Source organism: Harpia harpyja, chromosome 20 (genome assembly GCF_026419915.1).
Source record: "Harpia harpyja isolate bHarHar1 chromosome 20, bHarHar1 primary haplotype, whole genome shotgun sequence".
NCBI classification, from domain to species: domain Eukaryota; kingdom Metazoa; phylum Chordata; class Aves; order Accipitriformes; family Accipitridae; genus Harpia; species Harpia harpyja.
Window position 1 is genome coordinate 16,435,814 of NC_068959.1, and position 20,980 is coordinate 16,456,793.

At 38.3% G+C, this 20,980-nt stretch overlaps 1 protein-coding gene across 13 annotated transcripts in view; it reads left to right on the plus strand.

The window, feature by feature from the left end:
- The first annotated feature begins 6,136 nt into the window (after nt 1-6,136).
- TENM2 (teneurin transmembrane protein 2) overlaps nt 6,137-20,980 on the plus strand; it is a 716,298-nt gene continuing 701,454 nt past the window's right edge. For 11 of the 13 annotated variants that reach the window (XM_052816228.1, XM_052816232.1, XM_052816233.1 and 8 more), the window contains exon 1: nt 16,092-16,241. The gene's annotated coding sequence lies outside the window, so the exon portion shown is untranslated. Of the gene's footprint in view, nt 6,157-16,091; nt 16,242-16,438; nt 16,581-20,980 lie in introns of those variants that run through there. The other 2 variants (XM_052816231.1, XM_052816230.1) reach the window with 2 other exon arrangements.

The following is a 20,980-nucleotide window of genomic DNA, read 5'->3' on the forward strand; positions in this document are numbered from 1 at the left end:
TCTGTTTGTAGTCAACTATTTTTTTAATAGATATTTAAAGACATGGCTTTACTTTACGTCACGGATTATTCTTCGTTTTTTTCAGGGGAATTTTTAGGCTAAACAAAAATTATTTTGGATAATCAATAAAAAAACCTACTTTAAAGTATTTCTGCACATTTGATTCCTCTAATATGTTTCTTAATGTATTCCTTTTCTTCCTCGTAAAAAACAAATAAACAAACCCCCAAACAAATAAAGAAAAAAACTCCCTCAAAGCAAAAAAAAAAAAGCGAAGAGCAGATATTCCTCTTGTAGATCTTGTAACTGAAGAGAGGAGGCTTCTATCTTGCTGGCTGTCTTAGAGCTCTAAAAGGACTCCCTGTAAATGTAATGAAGACTCAAAAATACAGTTGGATCATTTAAATTAGGAACCTTATTCTGTTTCTCACAGTATAGCTTATGTTCCTATAGATACTTAAGTTCAAGGCTGATGCTGCGAATACCCGTGTGCAGGCGGTTTCTGAATGTGTTCTGATAGTACCCAGACCCAGTCGTCTGAAATACACTGAAAGCATGAAATGAAGTCTGTGAACTAGCACTTTTGCTAAATTCTTTAAACCCTGATTCAACAGTCGTATGATATTTTCAACAGCAATAAGGAAAACAACGGTAACTTCACACACAGACTGTGGAAGGTTTTATCTTCATAGATTAGCATATAAGGTTTAAGCATCTTGTAAAATTAATTGGAGGGGAGCTAACAGTTCTGAACACTTCTCATGCCAGCCACGACTTCTAAGATTTTGTTTTGTTACTTATTTAAAGGTGATCATACCTTTTCGGCAAACCTAGTGCTTTCAGATATTTTTAATAAATTCACAGTACAAAGTATCTGAAGTACAAAGATTTTATAATGAGCAGTAAAAACAAGAGATATTTTATTAGGCTGTGTAACTACCACTTGCCAATTACTTTTAATTGGTGAAGTAACAAATTGCTGTTTTATTTCTTTAAGCTTTTGACCTAGTAACTGCACTGTTTTTCATGAAACATCTCCTTTGGATGTAGCTAGAGGCTTTCTCAGTGGTTTTGTTCACAAACTTATAAATTACTCTCTGGTATTAGTTCATAGAATCATGGAGTAGTTTGGGTTGGAAAGGACCTTTAAAGGTCATCTAGTCCCCCCGTCCGTCCCCCCCAATCAGCAGGGACATCTTTGACTAGAACAGACTAGTTATTAGTTAATATACTTTCTAACAGCATACTTATGAGTCTCTAGTAACATGCTGCTGGTTTTTTACAGCTTTTTGAGTGACTTTTCAAATGAAATCTTTTTAAACCAAGTCCTAAGCACCACTTCATACAGAAACACTTGCATTATTAAGAACTGCAGAGCAGCGTTGGTCCTGTCCGTCCCCTCTCCTTCCCTCCCCTCCTTGCAGCCCAAGTCTTTGCCATGTACAAACAAACAATTCAGTAAAAGAAAAATAATCTCTGGACCATATCTCAATGTATTAATACTACTTGTTATGTATTATCATCTTACCACACAGTGATGATGTTTTCGTACAGATTTCTTGCTGTTAAACACCCCATCCAGGATGCAGGGTCTAACATTCATTCTCTTTTGCTACATAATTGAAGAGTATATATATATATACACATATATATATATAAAAATAATCTGATATCCCTGAGGGCAGTTGTCAGTCTCCAACAATCTGAGAAACTCAACTAATTGATATTCCTTAGCTTTTTTTTTTTTTTATTAAACATATCACAGTGAAGTTAGAGACCTACTGAGTTACTTCTCTGAATTATTTCCCCCTCCTCAGGCTGTTCCAATATTTAAACAGAATTCTATATGTTTTCTTGCTTTTAAATGAGACCATTGTTATTCATAACCTATTTAATATGAAAAACTGTCCTCTTAAATGGATTCTAATATAAAAAGGTGTACTTGTACACTGATCTCTTCTTTGACCAAAACAGAAATCATCTTATGAATCATATCCTATTGTTTCAGATCTCCGCTTTGAAAAAAGCTAGCCCATATAGAAAACTAAGCTTCATAGAAGTGCATTTATACAGATTTTCCTGACAGGGAAAAACCACAGTTGACGCAGTCAGAAAAGACTTTGATAAACCCAAGAAGAATGGATTTTTGTCTGTAAAAGAGCACCAGAAACTTTAAAAAAAAAAAAAAAAATCCTTGAAGACATTATTTTAGTCAAGCAAAAGATTTTTCTCTCTTTCTTTATCCGGTTAATCTATACAAGTGCTGTAGAAGTTCTGTGGACAGAGGGATTATAAACAAAGTTTAGGCATCCTACCACTAAAGCACTGGCATCTGGTTTGTAGTCAAGTGTTGCAGACCAATTTAATTTAAATTATTTATTAATTAATTTATTTACCAGTCCTTTGAGAGTGTCCTAGGATTTTCTTGTAGAAGTGCTCATTCTGAGGAAGTAATGCATTAATTTGTAATCTGTGTAGACATTAGTCTGGTGATATTCTCTCATTAGAAGAGAAATATGAGTACAAAACTAAACAAATAGCCAAAAATGATGAAACTATGTCATCAACTTTTTCACTTGTAAAGAATAAAATGAACAGAAAAGAATATATATCTAGATATTTTGTTAATATTTTTTAAGGACTCAAGCTACCTTTCAAATTTTTACTGAAGTAACAATTGAGTACACATTTCTGATTTAATGAAAGTAAAAGTAATTTTTTTTTTAATTTTCTTGGCTCTCCCTTTTTTTGTGGATTTTTAAAAATAGAAATAGGTTTGCTGTTTTGTCAGCGTTCATCACTTCTGATTGGTTATTCCTTGCATGGCCAAATTCAGCCCTTGGGTAAGCGATATGGATTCTTCCAAATGAAATTGCTCACTGATTTGTAGCTGCTGTGAGCTACACTGACCTCTTTCCAGCTACATGTGATGTTTAAGCTGGAGACTAAAACATCTTATTGGACAGTAATACAGACAGAAAGAATCATAAGAAAATTCTATTATCAGATAAATATTTTTAGTAATGAGAGAGCAGGATATAGTCATGCTAGATGCTTAATCTGAATGCCAACAACTCTTCAGATCACAACACATTTATAACATTTTCCTTTTCCAAACAATGAGCAATCAAACATTAGCTAATTAAAATGCCTTCAGTGGTGAAAGAAAATATAAAAATATATGAAATTATCAAATAAAAAAATCAAGTGACTAATTTGTCAGCTTCACCATCACTTTACAAGCAGCAGCAGCCAAGTTATCCCTATACTGCATATCAATCAATTTTACTTTTTACAGCTGATAAGATATTCTCTAATTAAATTATGTTTTAATTGCCTTTGACTTTTAATGCAAGGAAAATGGCAATATGCTTTCCATTAAAACACTCCCTACTCATTTCTGTATACTGTGATTGTCATTATGCAGTTAACAGTTGTTCCACAGTGGTATCAAGACTCCACGTTTTCTCCTTAAACAAAGACCCTGAAATAAATGCAGGGTTATTTTTTATATCCTAATATAATTCTTTTAATTGTTGGCAATATTGAGTAATGGCCATTTACACCGTGTTGTCATTCTCGGAGTTATTCAAATAGCATCTTTAGAAACATTTGATTCTATGTGTGACTGCATTTACAATTATGCCAGTCCTGGAAAACACAATCTCCGTATTTTTCACACTGAGTTACTTACTAATTACTTTTCAAAATATTTGTTTTCCAGAAGACTATCATGAAGCACATAGATAGAAGTCGTATTCCTGCTTTATGATATGAGAATTAAAGTTAATTATAGTACAAAAATGTGTGTCAGTAAGAACGTGCCAGAATTAGGACTGTAGATCCGGTTCAGCCTCCCAGCACTGGTGTGGTTGTCCTGCATGTGATGGCAAACACACAAGGGCTGTACTGATAAACAGACCAGATCCAAGATGTAAAACTTAAAGAGGACTTTTGTCCAAGTCTCTCTTCTGCATCTGCAAAGCAAAGGGTGGGAAAGAAGCAGGTAAATTCCTGGCAGTTCCTATTCTTCAATTCAGAAAATACAGGAGTGTTTGGGGGGCTGGTATTTTGGACAATTCAAACCATACTTCATCTTAATTCAGGTCAGAAGTAAAGAAATGTAAGCAAGCTATAACCAGATACTGCTGCAAGATATGAAAGCAAAACCAGAAAAACAACGAAAAAGAGACAACTTCTTTCTCTGGGCTTTGAGATAACCAGACCAGAGGAAAAATCAAAGTGCAGCCATACTGCATTTACTTTACTGTCTGACCCCAAAATTAATTTCTACACCAGTTGCAAAGAAAACACCACCTCAAGGTTGTACATGAAGGCTTCTGTCACACTGTCACACAATTACTCAATGTTTAAGCATTCGCTCATTGCTATATGGACCTAATACTATGCCCCTTTCACCTGGTTTACAAAGAAAGAAAGAAGGGCTGCAGCTGTATTTTCCAGCCATTCCTTCAATGAACAGATAATGATATAGCCAATCCTGAGATATTTGATGTGAGTAGTGGACATTTTAGTCCCTGCACGAGTCCTTAATCTCCCTAGGATCCACAGGAAGAAAATTATTTGATATGAGAACCTTTGATATTACAAGTTGTATTTAACATTTCAAGGCTCATTTGAATCAGCTCAGCTCAGTGAACTGCTAAAGCACACAGGACAACACATCCTGTAGAGAGGAAAAACCTATAGATGTGTTTTGTAGCCTAAAGGTATATTACCAAAAATCACGAAAAAATGAGTTGCTGAAGATAAGGCCCAAAATTTTATTGGTGCCATTCATTTCAGAAGTCATCTGACAGCACAGGCCTGATGCATTACAGAACAGAAGGGTAGAGGGATCAGGAGAAAAAAAAAAAAAGTAGTGAGATTTCTGTGATGCACTGGGGAACTTCTTAAGACAGAAATTCTGTTATGACCCGCAAATACCCGTAGAGCATGAATCAATGAAATTTCGTGTTGATGCAAAAACTACTGTATCATAAAACTGTATCACGATTCCTTTTCCCCTGTTGTAATCCATTAAGATGCTAGAAAGTTTGAGTTTTCAGTAGAGATGTGCAGGCAATAACATCCACCTACTGTGCCTTGGCAATGTACTAATGGCTGTTGCAAAACACTTATTGTAAGCATTCAGCCAGGTTTCTGCCCACAGCAGAAATAAATGAATAAATATGCTTTTACCCAGTTGTGCTACCCATGTTAACACATTGTTTTGTAACCTCAGTATAAAATAGAAAAAACCAAATCATTTCAGGGGTTATGTATTTTGTGGTACATTGAAGATGAAATCCTAAACAGAAGGTTTTATGCCTTTAGAAAAGTGTATCTTTGTAGTACTCAAAGTGCTCGGCTTCTAAGTATAGCACTATAAACAGAGTGCTTTCTGCAGATCCGTCTTTTTAACGAAGTATATATGCTGATAATGTTGAACCGATCCTGAGGCTTTACTTAGGTGACATTCTCAGTGACCCAGTGGGACAGATTTGGGGGGGGGGGGGGGCATTTCTGTTAATAGGCCTGAAGGATTAAACTTGCATTTAATTTCTAAGGCCAGCACATTTTTTGACAAGACACTTTTATTTCTACTGGTGGCATGAAGTTATTGCAAAGAAAAGGCATGACATAATGTGCACATTTTCTCCTCGGGATGTTTGCTGGAAAGACAACGTGAGTCAGTGGTCAAAGAATCAAAAAGTCAGAAAATTCAGTGAAAAAAAGATAGATATTTTAGAGGAAATCAGACTGCCTGATGTATAAGCTTGTATTTGTGGAAAGAATAATTATATACAACTAGAGTGGTACCACCTAGAAAGCACAAAAGGATACAGTGATACATTGCCCAGTTACTGTAGGGGAAAGTCTGGTGTAGGCTCTCAGAAGTCAGTAAAATTCTCTGTGTTAATTCAAATCAATTGTGGGTCATGTCCTAGATTTATAATAATTGCATTAAAAGTATTGTGATTAAAAAGAAACCCTAGCTTTTTCAATATATATAAAGACAGTGGGAATTAACACATACCTTACAAGATCTTTCACAAATGCAGTTAATGTGCACGTTTTTAATCTCTTTTTTTTTTTTTAATACTAGGCAATACTCAAAATCTAGACGAAGAGGTTGCAATCTACAGGAAGCTGGTAGGTCAAATTTTAAAATTATATAAACTCTAGTATAATTAGACTGACAAAAAAGATATAAGCGGTAAGGTAATGAAACTTGCATTTACTGGGTATTCAGAGAATATGCAAAATCATTTAAATTTACATACTGAGGGGGAGAAAATGTGGTTTAGCAGAGGCAATTAACATGAGAAAGTAAGACAGATGCTGTGCAAATAATTCATAATGAATAATTTCTTTGCTCCATTTTGTGTTTGCAAGTTTTCCAAACAAACTAGTTTTTCTGATGTATATGTTCAAACTGTTTGCTGAATAATATCTGTGCATAATTTTTTGTCTGTAATTCATTCATAAGCAGAGCCTTTTGAATATTCAAGCTTTTTTTGAATGGGCATGTAGGTCGTACAACACATTTCTCTTTTCCAATTGGAGAAACATAACTTATAGGTTCTGCTATGAATAATCACAATATTTAACAATATTTGCTTCATTATTTTACTAAACATTCCTGCTAGTAAACTCATTTGTTAAAATAATCATGGAAAAAGAGATGCAAACAAAAGCAAATAAATTAGTCTGGCATCCCCTCTTTTGTTTCTGATTTGAGAAAAAGACTTGGTACTGTCCATAATTCTGTTTGTCTTTAATTAAAGTACATGAGGAAGCTGAAAATACAAAATCATAGTCTTAAAGATACTCAGGTTTCATACGGCTGTAGAGTTATACTTAAATAAACAGAGTTCCTTGCCCAAATGGGCATGCTCTAATTTACTTCATACGTTCTTGTTGGCTGGTTTTCTGCCAATGGTGCAGTTCCACTAAATGACAAACCAGGTTTCTTAACTAGGGTCTGCTCTTTCAGCTCACTTTCTGAATAACTGATGTGATGGGCAGCTTGCTCCTCCACGTATGCTACAGGTGAATTTCCGTCCATTCGGTAGCCAAACGTGGTATCAGCTTCTGCCGTATAGCATAAAGACTTACATGTAGGAAGATAATGAAGATAAATATACTATTTGTTGGCAGTCAAGGTGATTAATTGCGAGAGGCAAGCTTCATTATGCCAGTAGTAACAATTGGTGTCATGGACAGACACTAAGTTTTTTATGGCCCATTGTTAGAAATGTGTTGAAGTTTGAATATGAACACATTAATGAATTAGTACAAATTGTGTCTTCTCACATCACAGGCATATATTCTTAATTATATTTAGAGTTCTATTTCTTTGGAACGCTGGAAAAGTCAGTTTTACTCTTCCTATAAGTGAAGCGGTCATCAGACCTGAGAAACTGCAGCATTCTTATGATAAATTCTGTATGATGAAGTCAATGATGAATGAATTCCACTTGCAGAATCTTATTAGCAATGTAAAAAACGTATTTGATTTTATATATTTATTTTTGTTTTGTACATGTTTTTATATTTAATGCACTGATATTTCAGAGTTTCTATTTCAGTTTACTATTTCAATAGCGGTAATTAAAAAAAAAAGTAATTTTGGTATTAGTAAGCCAAGTTTCACATTCCTAAGGAAACAGTGGGAGAATTTTAAGTTCTATTTTTGACGTACCTTTATAACCCATTTATACACTGGCACTGAGGATCTGGCAGTCTCAGCTTACACCTTTTTTTCCTGAGATAAGAAATTAGCCTGGGAATAGCTTATGACATGAGAAGTACAAAGGATCCCCCAAACCTTTCTAACACTAATAGGACAGGAGAATGCAGAGAACACATAAATACAGCTTCACAAATGTCAATTCTGCAAACATGTATCAGTGTGAAAGTTCTGCCATTCTCATATTTTACACTGAATAATGTGAGAATACCGAGACAATTATTTTAAATAACTGAAGTATACCTATATGTCTTTGGAAGAGAATGGAAATAATAGAATAACTTGCTTCGGAAGTCCTGGTGTAGTAGTGTGTTAACTAGCAATTACAAGTTCCTTTGGGTACAAAGAAATGATGTCTTTAATGAGCATGGCAAACTAAGTAACTGTTTGAAAATACAGAAAAATAACAATGAAGTGACATTAAAACTAGAAGGAAATTGTACTTCACTAATCTGGCAGATTTTATATAGCAAATGACTTCATTTTTTTAAAATGAGATATATAAATTAAAGTAAGAAAACAGCAGAAAAGAAAACATCCATTAAACTGATCTAGTTGAGTATATATTCTCATTGTTTCTTGGGTTACTTGCCTTCTCTTCTCTTACCTTTTTCAGCACTTTAAATTTCAACTTCATAAAACACCCGGACATAGTAAAACTTACAATTACTATGTTTTGTTGTGTTCTTCCCTATTTGTCTACAGTGTAAAGGAATATGTTTTGGAATCTAGGTATTTCGTTAGCAATTGCTATAATACATTATTTTTGTGATCTTAAAACAGACATTCTAGATCATACATCCCTGCAAATATAACTCCTGCTCTAACTTCCCATTCTTCCATGGCTACCTTCATTTCTTTTTGCACTGCAGGAGTTCTTACTGGTAGGAGTGATAAATGAACATGTTTCTTTGCATTATACATATTTACAGCAAATAAACTGTGTATACCATATCACCTCATAGATCTACTGCCCAGTGCTGTTACAGCCAATGCATTAAATACTGGGCTTCTCAGGGACTGCTTACTGCAGTTTAACACAACAGATAATGAAAGGAGATCAGGCATGAAAACTTCCTCTTTATCTTGCACCTTTCGTCACACAAAGTAACTGATAACAGCTAAGTTCATCATCCTTCTTTCATACAATATTCAGGAAATCAGGCCCTTAAACCATGACCTTCACAGAGAAAGGACTGTGTCATCTTGCTTAGTCAGTAGCAACAATGGGGCCCCGATCCTGAATGGAGTTGTTGGATTTTGTCAGAAGATAAATAAAGCAAGTGAATACTTTTGTGTGCTTGTATGGAACTTCTTTTCAAGGAAAGCATTTTGCATTAAAAGAAAAGAAGGTAGAAGAAGGCACAGAGCATACAAATTACTTGTGAAAGACGGGGCTAAACTAAGGTTAAGCAAATAAAAAATAAAATTGTTTAACTAATAGCTTACTTAAAATAAACATCAGTTACATAGCCTCTATTATTTCATTATTTTATTAAAAACGCTACGCAATAACACAGAATTTAAGCTATCTGTTGGAAAAAAGTTATTCCAATCCTGAGAAATTTATATTGGTTTATTATGATTTAATATTTCCCATTGTCTTGGTAATTCTTGCACACTAAGAAAATGAAAAAAATATTGTTCTATTATATTTTCTAATGCCCAGTGAGCCTATGGAAGTTAAAAGATTCACCAAAATATCATCATATTTTTAGGTAAGAAATTGAGCTTTCCCCCCCTCTAATTCTTCCCCCAATCTCCAGAGTGGTCATATTTAAAAGAAACAAATGCTGTTAGTGAAGTTTGCATTGGCATTTTATGTAGGGCTAGTAGTGTATCACTCAGAAGGTGAACTGTCACAAATTGTATGCCATATTTTATATATTGCACACTTCTGTTTTTACTTTTTTTTGGTTCTCATCATTCTTTCCCCAATCATTCTTTGCATTTTTACATGTACCTTCCAGTAGATGATTTGTCTGCACCTTTTTACGTGCTTACTGCTGAAGCAGACTGCTAACTTAATATTGCTTTTGAGTCAGACTTTAAATCTTGTACTGACTGAATTAATTTCAGTGTTATGCAAAATAGCTACTGTGTCCTTTACACCTTGCTAGTTTCTTTTTCTCTTCTCTATGTATTGTTCCAGATATATTATTCTACCACTTCTTGTGGCTAAAACAATTTAACTGACCTTTCACCTAGACTAGATACTAGAATTGTCTGTGTTGCTATTTACCTAAACTTAGTCTCATTTACTCTTGTGCATCTGTGGTGTACCTCATCCACACCAATACCACTTCATGCAGAGCCGAGAAAAAATACTTCTGATATCAGACATAAATGTTGATTTTATCCTTAGTTTACTTTGTCAGTGAACTCAGTGTTACTTACGAGAATGCTCCCTGACCTCCGTGGTTTTTATCATAATCACCTTGTAGTATTTTCTTCCAGACCAAAAATGCAAAGGCATTTCTATACACAGACAACTACATAACGCATACACTTTTTTCTTTAATGTAATGGTTACAACCTCTCAGTAATTACTGCAGGAAGACAAGTGAAACTGTTCATCCTCTGTGGTGTCAGAGTCATTACAATGGCTAAGAGAATTAACATTGTAATAGCTTGCAATTACACTCAGTAGCAGTCAGTAGTTTGCAAAACCAAACTAAGGACTAGTTAACAGCTGTATCTTCCACTTACGCTGCAACAGTAATGAGAACACAGATTTCAGTGTTCAGGAACTGGAATCTAAAATGTGTATTAGAAACCAGTATGACTCCAGTAACTGGATGGGCCAGAAGAAGGTAATAGACCTGGGTCCTGATTCGCATGAGTAGGAATTGCCCCGATATTCGTGTATTTAGTTTAACATTTTTATTAGCGCTTTAAGATTATCACGTAAGCACTCTTAGCACAGTTAACTACAGTGGAAATAGTGTGTCCCACCAACCCTTCAACAGTGATACCTAATTTCAATACCCACAAGGTGTTGTCTCCTGAGCTGGACAATTTGAACACAAAATTTTTTCTCAGAGCCCAGTGAATTCTCCTCTTGATTTGCCAGATGAGCAAAGGCCCATCATTTGCTTAGAGATAGCACTAGTTCACTTTAACAATACGTTGGCAGCCATATTCTTCAGAATTCCTTTGAGATATTTGTGGTCAGCAAAGACACTGTAGGGCAAAAGGGGTTTAGGTATGTAAGTCCAGAGGTTCATGTATGTAGAACACACTGTAGACATGCACCAGGACAGACAGGTGGTATTCTACTGAATTTTGCATGGGGGGGTGGGAGTTTCGTTAGGAATGGCTGTGCATACCGAACATGCTCATTTGCAGACAGCAATCTCTCTAAAGAAAAATGATCCCTCTTTTCAGTACAACAGTGTTCTGTGCCTATAGAAGTCTTCACATTTTCTTTACTTTCCACTGAGCAGGTATTACCTACAAAGACTTTCCATCTTTTTTTTCTCCCCTCCTTCTTCCAGAACTGCAAACTTGTTGATGGCTTTGAATTGTTCAGAGCCGTTCAAGCATATAGCAAGTAGCTTTCTACCTGCTCACTACTTCCATTTGAGCCATTTCAAAGACAGGCTATAATTCTTACAAGGTAGATGGGCTGGCTGTAGAAGGGAAGGGGAAAAAAAAAAAAAAAAAAAAAAGCCTAAAGGGACTGGAAACTACCTGAAAATACTAGTACAATTTCAACACCTTTCTCTTCTTTTGGTTTGGTGAATTACGGACAGCTTCTGGCAATATTTACGAGGTGACACAAACTCCCTTCTTTTAATGTCAAACATGCACCACATTTACTGAATTACCAAAGATGGTAATTCCAGTATGTTAAAATTCTGTATCTTGCTGCTCCTCCTCTGTTGGTAGCTCACTGCACGATCCTTGGATATTTCTCCTGTACCACTGTGTGGTTACTTCCTTGGGAAAGATACTCCCATGTGTATGTTTTTTTTATTTTTCTATTTTTTTTATAATTCACACTACTGTTCAGAGGATGTATTTCTTACTGTGCAATTGCAGGCATAGGATTAAGAATGAAAATAGGACATCTAAATCAGGTGCAACTAATGATATTCCAGTATATATAATAAATGTGGGAAATTGTACCAATTAATTAAAATAATCCTCTTTACAACGTGTTAAAGCATTTGAGAGGCATTGTTCAGTAAGATAAGCTCTCTCTTTATTCTGAAGAGTTGAGTCCTATGTTGTTATGGTGGATCATTGCATATCACGATTTATAGCTTACAGGGTTGGAAAAAACTATGCTTATCATCTGGTGTGACCTCTTGTGTAATGCCAGCCAGTGAATTTCACCTGAACTTCACCCAAGTAGTCACTTCATCAATCCCATAACTTACATTTGAGATGCAACATATCTTTCAGAAAGATTTTCAGTTCTATTTAAAGATTCCAAGCAACATGGAATTCACATTCCATAGGTAAAATGTTCCAGTCATTAATTAGCTGCAGTATTAAAATTTCACCTTCATTGTACAATGCATTTACATAGCATCAGCTTCCAGAAACTATCTTTAATTATGCCTGTTTTGATCAAGCTATAGCAATGTGTGTGGTGGAGCAGCTACATACTAATAGAGTAGTAACGATATATAGGGGCACATTGAAAATTCAGCAGTTCCAGGTTAGAAAATTCCAACACATGCTTAAAAGGCAAGGGGACAAGCATCCAGCATTTATCTCCAGCAAACTGCAAATCTTTTTTCTTGTCTCCTTTTTCCTTTCCTTTCAAATCACACTGAAGGTCAATTCTTCAAAGAAGTGTGAGAAAGAGAACCATGGCCCTTCTGAAAGTGGACAAGATGCTCTCGTGTCAGCAGGTTCTGTAAGTGACAAGGTGATACGGAGAGAGACTCCAAACATATTAGGGACTGAAGCTAATAAAGCACGCAGGTTCTAGGTTGTGTATCACAGGCCTACCTTTTAAGCATGTCAGGCATAGAGCAGTAACTAATATAGCCAACAGGAAACAGGACAGTGATACGTCTGCAGTCCTGTTCCTCAGGCACTTTACTCAAATCTGAAAAAATACGCTTATATTCACTTGGGATTCACTGCTTGGAACTTGTTCTTGAAGGTAGGCGCTTACATTCTTTCCTCTAAAGAACTGTACAGAGCTAACGGATTCAAAACATGCTAGAGGAGGAGTAGCCTGTGGTGACCATTTACTTACTAATCCAGTAGTTAAAGAGTTCTAACTCAAGAAATGAGGTATTTGGTTTATGCTCTGCAGCCTCATGCATATTCAGTCTCACATCTCCCATTCCCAGGAGAATACCCTTACCACCAGATTAAAGGGATGGGAACAAACCTCTCTTCCATTGAAGCTGCATCACCGCATCAAGAAGGATCCAAGATCAATTTAAATAGAGAACACAAGGAAGAGAGAGCATGGTTCCCTGTCTTCTGTTGGGACTCTTACTTTAGGGAGAAGACATGGTTATCCTTCTAAAACATACATTGTCTCTCAGACATTCTATTTTTTATATAGTTATCATTAATCCTAAGTGTGGACACGAAGCCAGTATTCCCACACTGGTCTTACTAATAATGCCTAGACATGCAACTTCTGTTTATTTTTGCTTTGATACTCTCTCTGCTACCCATCCACTCACAGCTGTCAACTTTACTAACCCATAACAGTGCTAGCATATATTCAGTTATTCACCAGGACAAACTAATGCTGTTCCCTGTAAACTGCCTTCCAGAAAACAATCCCCCAACCTGAAATGTCACCCGTGTTCTTTTTCACTAGATACCTGACCTTGACTTCAACAGTTCTGTTGAACAAATGAGGCCACCTTACCAGGGCATCTAGAGTGGTCCATGCCATTAACCTGTATCCATCATGACTGACTATCAACAAATCAGCCATTTGTTTGTTCTCTCTCAAATCACTGGTATGTTAAGTAGCTTTGCAATATTCTGTATTATCACTACTAGAAATACTCCAATGAGATGAAGATTTACAAATATCTTTAGATCGTATGGGCTAAACGTATTTTGGTTTTTGCTAATTTCTGTTCAGTCATCATAGGCATCAAGTCACGTGCTTTATGGACTGCTATTACAGACATTCCATTACCTTTTTCACTGAAACTTGCGTTGCATCAAAATGTAGTTTGACAAGATTTGTCTCCCATCTGAGTGTAATTCTCAGTCATTCTTCCTGGTAGGGACAACTCATTACTTAACTGCAACAATCTTTTTAATACATCTCTAACATTCATTTTTGCAATCTCGTTTATTTTCAGGCAGAGAGATTACTTCCAGTAAAATGACTATCACAGTATCACTGTACAGAAGCCTCTCTGCAGAATCAAGACATCACCGTGCATATTACATTAAAATTTAGACCACAGCATTTGAGACAAGGACACATCCTGAAATCTGTGAAATGCCATAGAAAAAGATGAGGCCAGGGAGAAGGTGTGGCTATGTGGATCTTCTTCACCCCTCTGAATAGATGCAGTCCTCAAGCTACAGCATTGCATGTAATTTACCAAGCTCTACTAGTATGCTCAGCTATCCCCTCTTCTCAATTAACCTTGAAAAGCTGAGAGATACTTCCCTGCTGATTTCTGGATTGCCCCGTAAAACTCCTGCTCTTTGTTGACAGTTACAAAACTACAGTTGCAGTTGGAAAATTAACTCTGCTATAGTTTCTCTCTAATCATACAGTCTGCTTTTCCCAGCTACAGGTAATCTAATGTGCTCTAGTTTACTTAATTTCTCCAGACAGATTTTCCATTTTATGGAATACCGACACGAAGATTGTTACGTTTCAGCAGCACTGTTAGCCCTGCTGCTGTGCATTGCCCATGGCCAAGGCTCCTTTTCACTGCTGTTTCTGTATATCCTGGTCAATTTAAGTTGCTACTTTCCTCCTGGCCTTGCCAAGAACCTGTACGAAGTTCTATAGGTTGACATCAGCGTGCGTCTACCAGTTCACCATTCTCTCGTTTCCTCATTTACCTTGCTTTAGTGCTCCTTTTTTTGGTGCCATTGATGCTTTCACCGATGTGTAGCAAAGGGGGAGGGGAAGAGTTAAGGTTAAATAGTAGTCAGCATTTAATTAGACTTCACAAGCCAAGTATTCTGCAGAGTATTTGGAAGTAACATTAAGGAGAACACGGTGTCTGAGGCTCACCCACGGCCAGCTCACTGAGAAGGGGAAGATACAGATAAAGTAATTCCTTTCTGAAGAAGTGCAGAGCAGCTTGTCGAAACGTTTCTAACTTGCGGCAGCGAAAAAGGTGGAAGCAATCTTTTAACAGTTTTTTTTCCCGCGGCGAGGTTTGGTCGGTCGCCGTCGTTCCCTTTCCCCGCGCTGCCCGTTCGCTCCCCGCGGCCCGGCCTGCCCGCGGCGGCGGCCCGCACGCTGAGGCGGCGGCGCGGCTGTGAGGCGCGGGGGGCGGCAGAGGGGCCCGGCTCGCCCGCGCCCGCCGTTACCTCAGCGCCGCCGCCGCCTCACGGCTCCGGCGGGAAAGGGCCGGCAGGGGCCGCGGCCCTCCGCGGGGGCGGCCTCCGTCCTCCGGACCCTCGTCCCCTCGCCGGGGCGACGGGACGGGCATCCAGGACGCCGGCTTCGCCCCCGCCCCCCCCCTTCTCCCCGGGGGCCCTTAGCCCGGCGCGCCCGGCGGAGGCGAGGGGCCTCCCCCCCGCCCCTCCCCTCCCCTCCCCTCCCCTCCCCTCCCCGCTCCGCTCCCGCACCTCTGCGGCAGCGCTCGGCTGGGGCGGCCCGGCCGCCCCGCCGAGGGCCGGGCGCGGCGCGAAGCGCTGCCGCCCGCTATGCGCAGCAACGGTCAAGGAAACAAGGACACCCACGCAGGGCCGCGGGGGCCCGCGGCGTGACGGCGGGGCGCGGGCGCTGCCGCCGCCGCCGCCCCCGTCCCCGCGCGGCAGCCCTCACAGACCGCGCCGCCGCCCGGCGCCGGCAGCGCGCGCGCGCGCGGCCGGGCGGCGAGCGCGGGGATTGGCTGGCGGCCCCGGCCGCGGCGCGTGCAGCCGGGGGGCCGGCGGGGCTGCAGCCAGAGCGCGGCTGGCGCGCGCGGCTGCCGGGGCCCGCGCTCCCTCCGCCCGCCCGCCGCGGCGGTGGCTGCTGCTGCTGCTGCTCCCCCGCTCCGCTCCGCTCCGCTCCGCTCCGCTCCGCTCCGCTCCGCTCCCCTCCGCTCCGCTCCGCTCCCCTCCCCGGGGGCGGTGGGAGGCTGCTGCTGCTGCTGTTCCCGCTGCTCCGCTCCTCGGGGGAGGGACGGGACGGGAAGGGAAGGGAGAGGAAAGGAAAGGAGAGGAGAGCAGAGCAAGGGAAGGGAAGGGAAAGGAAAGGAAAGGAAAGGAAAGGGTGTCCCTCGTCAGTGAAGGAATCCGCACCGGTGCTTAAGTTATCTCCCAGAGACGGTGTGAGGCACTCGGGCTGCTCAACCTGCTGCTGCTGCTGCTGGTAAATGCTCTTCACTTCTTACTCGCCTACATGCTCAGGGCTCTCCTTACTGCTTTGCGTTCGGCAGCGGCGCCTAAAGCTGCAGCGTTTCTGTCTCTGTCGCTCCCTTCCCTTCTGCCTTCCCCCTCACCCCCCCTTGTCTGTAATTGCGTTAGTGGAGTTGACAACTTCTGATATGTGTCTTAAAACCAGGCAGCGAGTGTTTTGTTTCCTGGAGCCGTTTAATTCAGCAGTTGGAGAGGTCATTAGTTGCCTGAGTTCCAGGGAAAGTGGATTCTCTGTGCCTCTGCAATAAGTGCTGCTGCTCCTCTGCCCGTTAATTCTCATCCTTGATCGCTGGTATTTCTTTTATTTTCACCGTGTTTTAATGTTGCCTTTGTTCTTTAAACTGCTTCATTTTTTTCTTTTTTCTTCTTTCCCCCCTTTCTTCTGGGATCGTAGTACAATATTTTTATTATTTTTTTTTTCTTCAGTTTTTGCCAGCAGTGTGGAAAGGTATCGCTGATTCAGAAACTATTGTCCACAGTGCGTCTGGGTTAGGAACGGGCAGAAATAAGAGAAGGCAGGCATTTGTATTCCGAAAGGGAATTAAAAAAAAAAAAAATGCTGCTTTGCATCATTGCTGCGGATTTGCAGGAAGCAGTAAGGGACAATAATATTATGTTGTTTGCAAAGATAATAAACATAGAAGCGCTTTGGTGTTTCACGTATAGCCCTGCGATTGAGCTGTTTTGAAATTGCACTTAATAATAAATTCATAGCTGTGGAGGAAGAGATTGCTGGCATGTATCACATACATTGCTGAGACAATGTACCAACGTATGCTAACACCAGACCAAGTCCCCGTTAGACCTTACATGGAGTGGCAGTTTGACAAGATACTATTTTGTTTCTTGCATACACCCAAACTGAAATTTAAATAAGGTGGCTTAATGGATGCGAATTGAGCTCTTAACTCTCTAGCTCCGAACCAGGCTCCTTTTTCAGCACTTCTTGTTAGGAAGCTTGTAAATGCTAGTGTAAACATTTATCTGTAGCAGTTTCAGATGATTTAATACTACTGATGTCTTACTATGTGCTTTTTATGCCTTTTTTTTTTTTTTTTTTTTTACTTCTATACTGAAGTGTTCTGTCCTTTTAAAAGGCTCAAAATGTAAGGGCAAGTATTGTCTCTGTGTGTGTGTATGTTTGTGTATATGAATATTTATATATTTATATATATAATGTTTGGCTTGTACTTGTTTAAATTTGCCAAACTGTGTCCAAACCTTGTACTACATGGAGAAAACAGGTATTAGAATTGAAATGCAGGAACATAGAATTAAAGGAGACTTTGTTTATAATATTTAGTTGTATAGTTAAAAGATTGTATAAGATGAAAGAAATTCAAAATGCATGCGTTCTAAAGAAGTAAAGTCTAGAAGTAGCAGTATTGTAGCAATTTATGAAAATGAAACTTGACTGAAACAATATGGAATGCAAGCTGTCAATAAGTATGTGTAGTTATCTAATATCCTCACACAGCACTTCTATGGAATGCTGTTTGAAATCTGATGTATTTAAAAACGTAGTCTTTGTTAAGTGCAGAGTTAATGAAAAAGTACTATCACCTGTTAATACAGTTACTTTATGCAAGTTTAATAGTTAACCTTGGTTGTACAGTCTCAAAGTTTTTCTTCAAACTTCAGAAGAATTTAGAGAGAGGTGATTCTTTCTTCAAGATATTTGTATTTTCATTCAATTTGTACTGATTTGAGAAACTGGTGAACCTCCACCGTATAGAATGATGACAGGTATTTTTCTAAGGGGCTTATGTAAGTGCTAGGTAAAGTAGATTTTTACAAGGGGCCGACAACCTAAAGATAGGTGGCATTTCTTGCATTGTCAAGGTTTAAAATATATACAAACAATGTATTTGGGCATCATTTTCCTGTGCGTTGGCAAATCAGTAACCAGGTTGATGATTAATTTATCTTGGCCCATATGCTGAGGTTTCTAGTCGCCGAGTAATAAATAAAAACTATTAATATATTACACTGATATAGATTTGTGTGGTATTCAAAAAGCCAGCCGTGAGGTCTGACCTTTAATTCCTTTCGAGATGAAAACTTTTTTAGCTGTGGTTTCTAAGTGTCCTGGCAACATCTGAGAACTCACAGAAGTATTTTTTTCAATTCTTAACACACATTCAGCATATTTAAAAAAAAAAAAAAAGTTTTGATCCAGATAATCTGTTTGAATTTTTATTCTGCTTATTTTTAAACATTTCTTACTAAGACAGTGCTTACATGAAAACAATAATCTTTTAATTCTCTATATGCTTATTTTTCATGTGGAGAATGAAAATAAAATAATCATGTTTCTGTGTCATTAGATTTCAACTGTTTATGTAGCTTGGGGAAAATTAACACATGAACATCACTAGTGATCTTTTCCTCTAATTAAATTGAAATCTATTTTCATTTTTAGTCTTTTGTACTAAAAGTCAAAGAGCTGCATGAGAAAATAGAGGAGGCACTTCTTTCTCTTGTTAGGTCAGAGATTAACAGTGGTAGGAGTATTGATTTGAGGGGGCTAATAGTTAAATTTCTTTGCTTTTTTAAAGAATATTTTTATTTCTGGGAAAAACAGCAATATATATATCAACTTGTGATATATTATGGTCATGGGTTTGGCATTTTCCTGTCAAATACTGTCGTTTCTGTTTCTGCAGTCAAAGAAAATTCCTTGTGAACAGTATTACTGTTAGAGTAAGTAATGGTGTAAGCTGTATTAGTGATCTTGTGCTTAAAATTATTTAGAACAACATAGAAAAGGGAGAATGTTTGTTCAGTTCAATCAAGGTCAAAGTCTAGACTTTCTTGTCTGAGAGGTCAAACTAAACTGAAGGTCAAATTAGATGGAGACAAAGCTCAAGGCACTGTAAGACCACTCAAGTCAATATACCGATGTTTGAAAAGCTGTTTTGTGTTTGTTTGCAGTTTGCTGTGAATTTAATCCCTCAATCCTTAACATTTTTGGCAAAAGGCGCACATAGGAGCAGCACTGCTGAAGTCTATGCCTAAAGATAAGACCAAAAAATTAGTGGACTGATCCTTTAAGTAATAATATTCTTTTATATAAATGGATAGTTCTAAAAAGTCTGCCCTCCCCCATCCTGGATCTGTAACAGGAAATACAACCTTAGAATATAAATTAAATTCATTTCTACTAAACTGATTAAGATAAGAGATGTTTTAATCCTGACTTGCTTTTTCAGAAGGTTAGTATTTAATGGAAATAGCAAGTTTTTTCCAGGCTTTTTTTTTTTTTTTTTCTTTTTACCTATACTTATAATTTCACAAGGTCTTTATCAGGAAGAATAGTTTTATATAATACTTACTTTGCTACATTAGAAAACATAGTTTGGCTGACACTAAACATATGCAGAACTGGTCCATGCTTTCTGACCTGAGGTGTCACATCCCAGAGCCTTCATACCAACTGATAGTGACTCATTTTTCTAATTTCTTACTGCACAAAGCAGCTCCTGTACAGTGCACTTCTACTTTAGGTAAGTAGAGTATGAGATGACTCTGGCTGCATCAGACTGTTCCAGCCACAGACAGGACCAAATTTGTGTCCTGGTTGTCTCTGTAGCCTTAAAGAGCCCCTTGTTCTGATCGCTATTCAGAGTCACTTAGCTGAGTGGCTACAGCAACGTATAAAATGTTTTCTGCAATACAGTCTCACCTAATCCACATACGGATTTAGAAGATACTTTGGGGCATTCTCTGGTAGCTGAATTTTGTCTCACAATTACTGGTCTGCATTGGGATCTTGTAATGCTGTTGAAGTTCAAATACATTGTTTTAAATCCACCTTGCTGACTAACTCAGTGTTATCAGATAGACTTTTCAGATAAGCAAGGAGCGTGCTAAGCTTAGATATTATTCATTTTTTATTATTTTTTAAATAGATTCTTTTTGGTTGAATTGATTGACATTCAGTGCCACATAGTAATAAATTGTCTACTTTCGTGTTTATTGCTGAACATTTATAACCTAGTAGTCATCCAAATAGGGATGTAATTGTAAGATTCTTAAGCAACAAGCTGCACAACATTGAATTATAAACTTATGTTTAGCTGAGCAAGTTGCGAATGGATACGTGATGCATATATTGCCTTACACCAGTGGCAGTGTTCAGACACGTTTAAGGAAACAACCGATCTTAAGTCACACTTCTTTCTTTAACTCAGGAACAGGTTTTGTAGAAGATATGTTTTATTGTCTGATGAATGGAAAGCAAAGTTGCACTGAGGTAGGCGGGTTTGGCTTTGGGGTTTAGGGTTTTTTTGTTTGGTTTGTGTTTGTTTGTTTTGTTTTGTTGGGTTTTTTTTTTTTAAGTATAATGCCAGTCAAGTAGTGTGGGGAAATTAAGAACAAGGTATCACCCTTTTTGTTTTTGGATAATAGAGTCTTCATTCTAGTTTTTTTCTTAAGGGACTTCTTTGATGTATAAAAGTGTATGTTTAGCCAAAACACTAACTGTAACCCTTCAGAACTATAAACGTGTGTTAAAGTTGTATAAAATATATGAGTAGCTGCTCTTGAAGGATTTTCCTACTAGTTTGGGGCACACCATAGCTGCCTTTGTGTCTTTAGTAGGAGCATTTAAAGCTTTCAGTTGGTCTCAATTCTCCAGATTTCTCTCTTGTTTTTCAGCCCACACGGGGAAGGAAAGCACCAGGGATCATT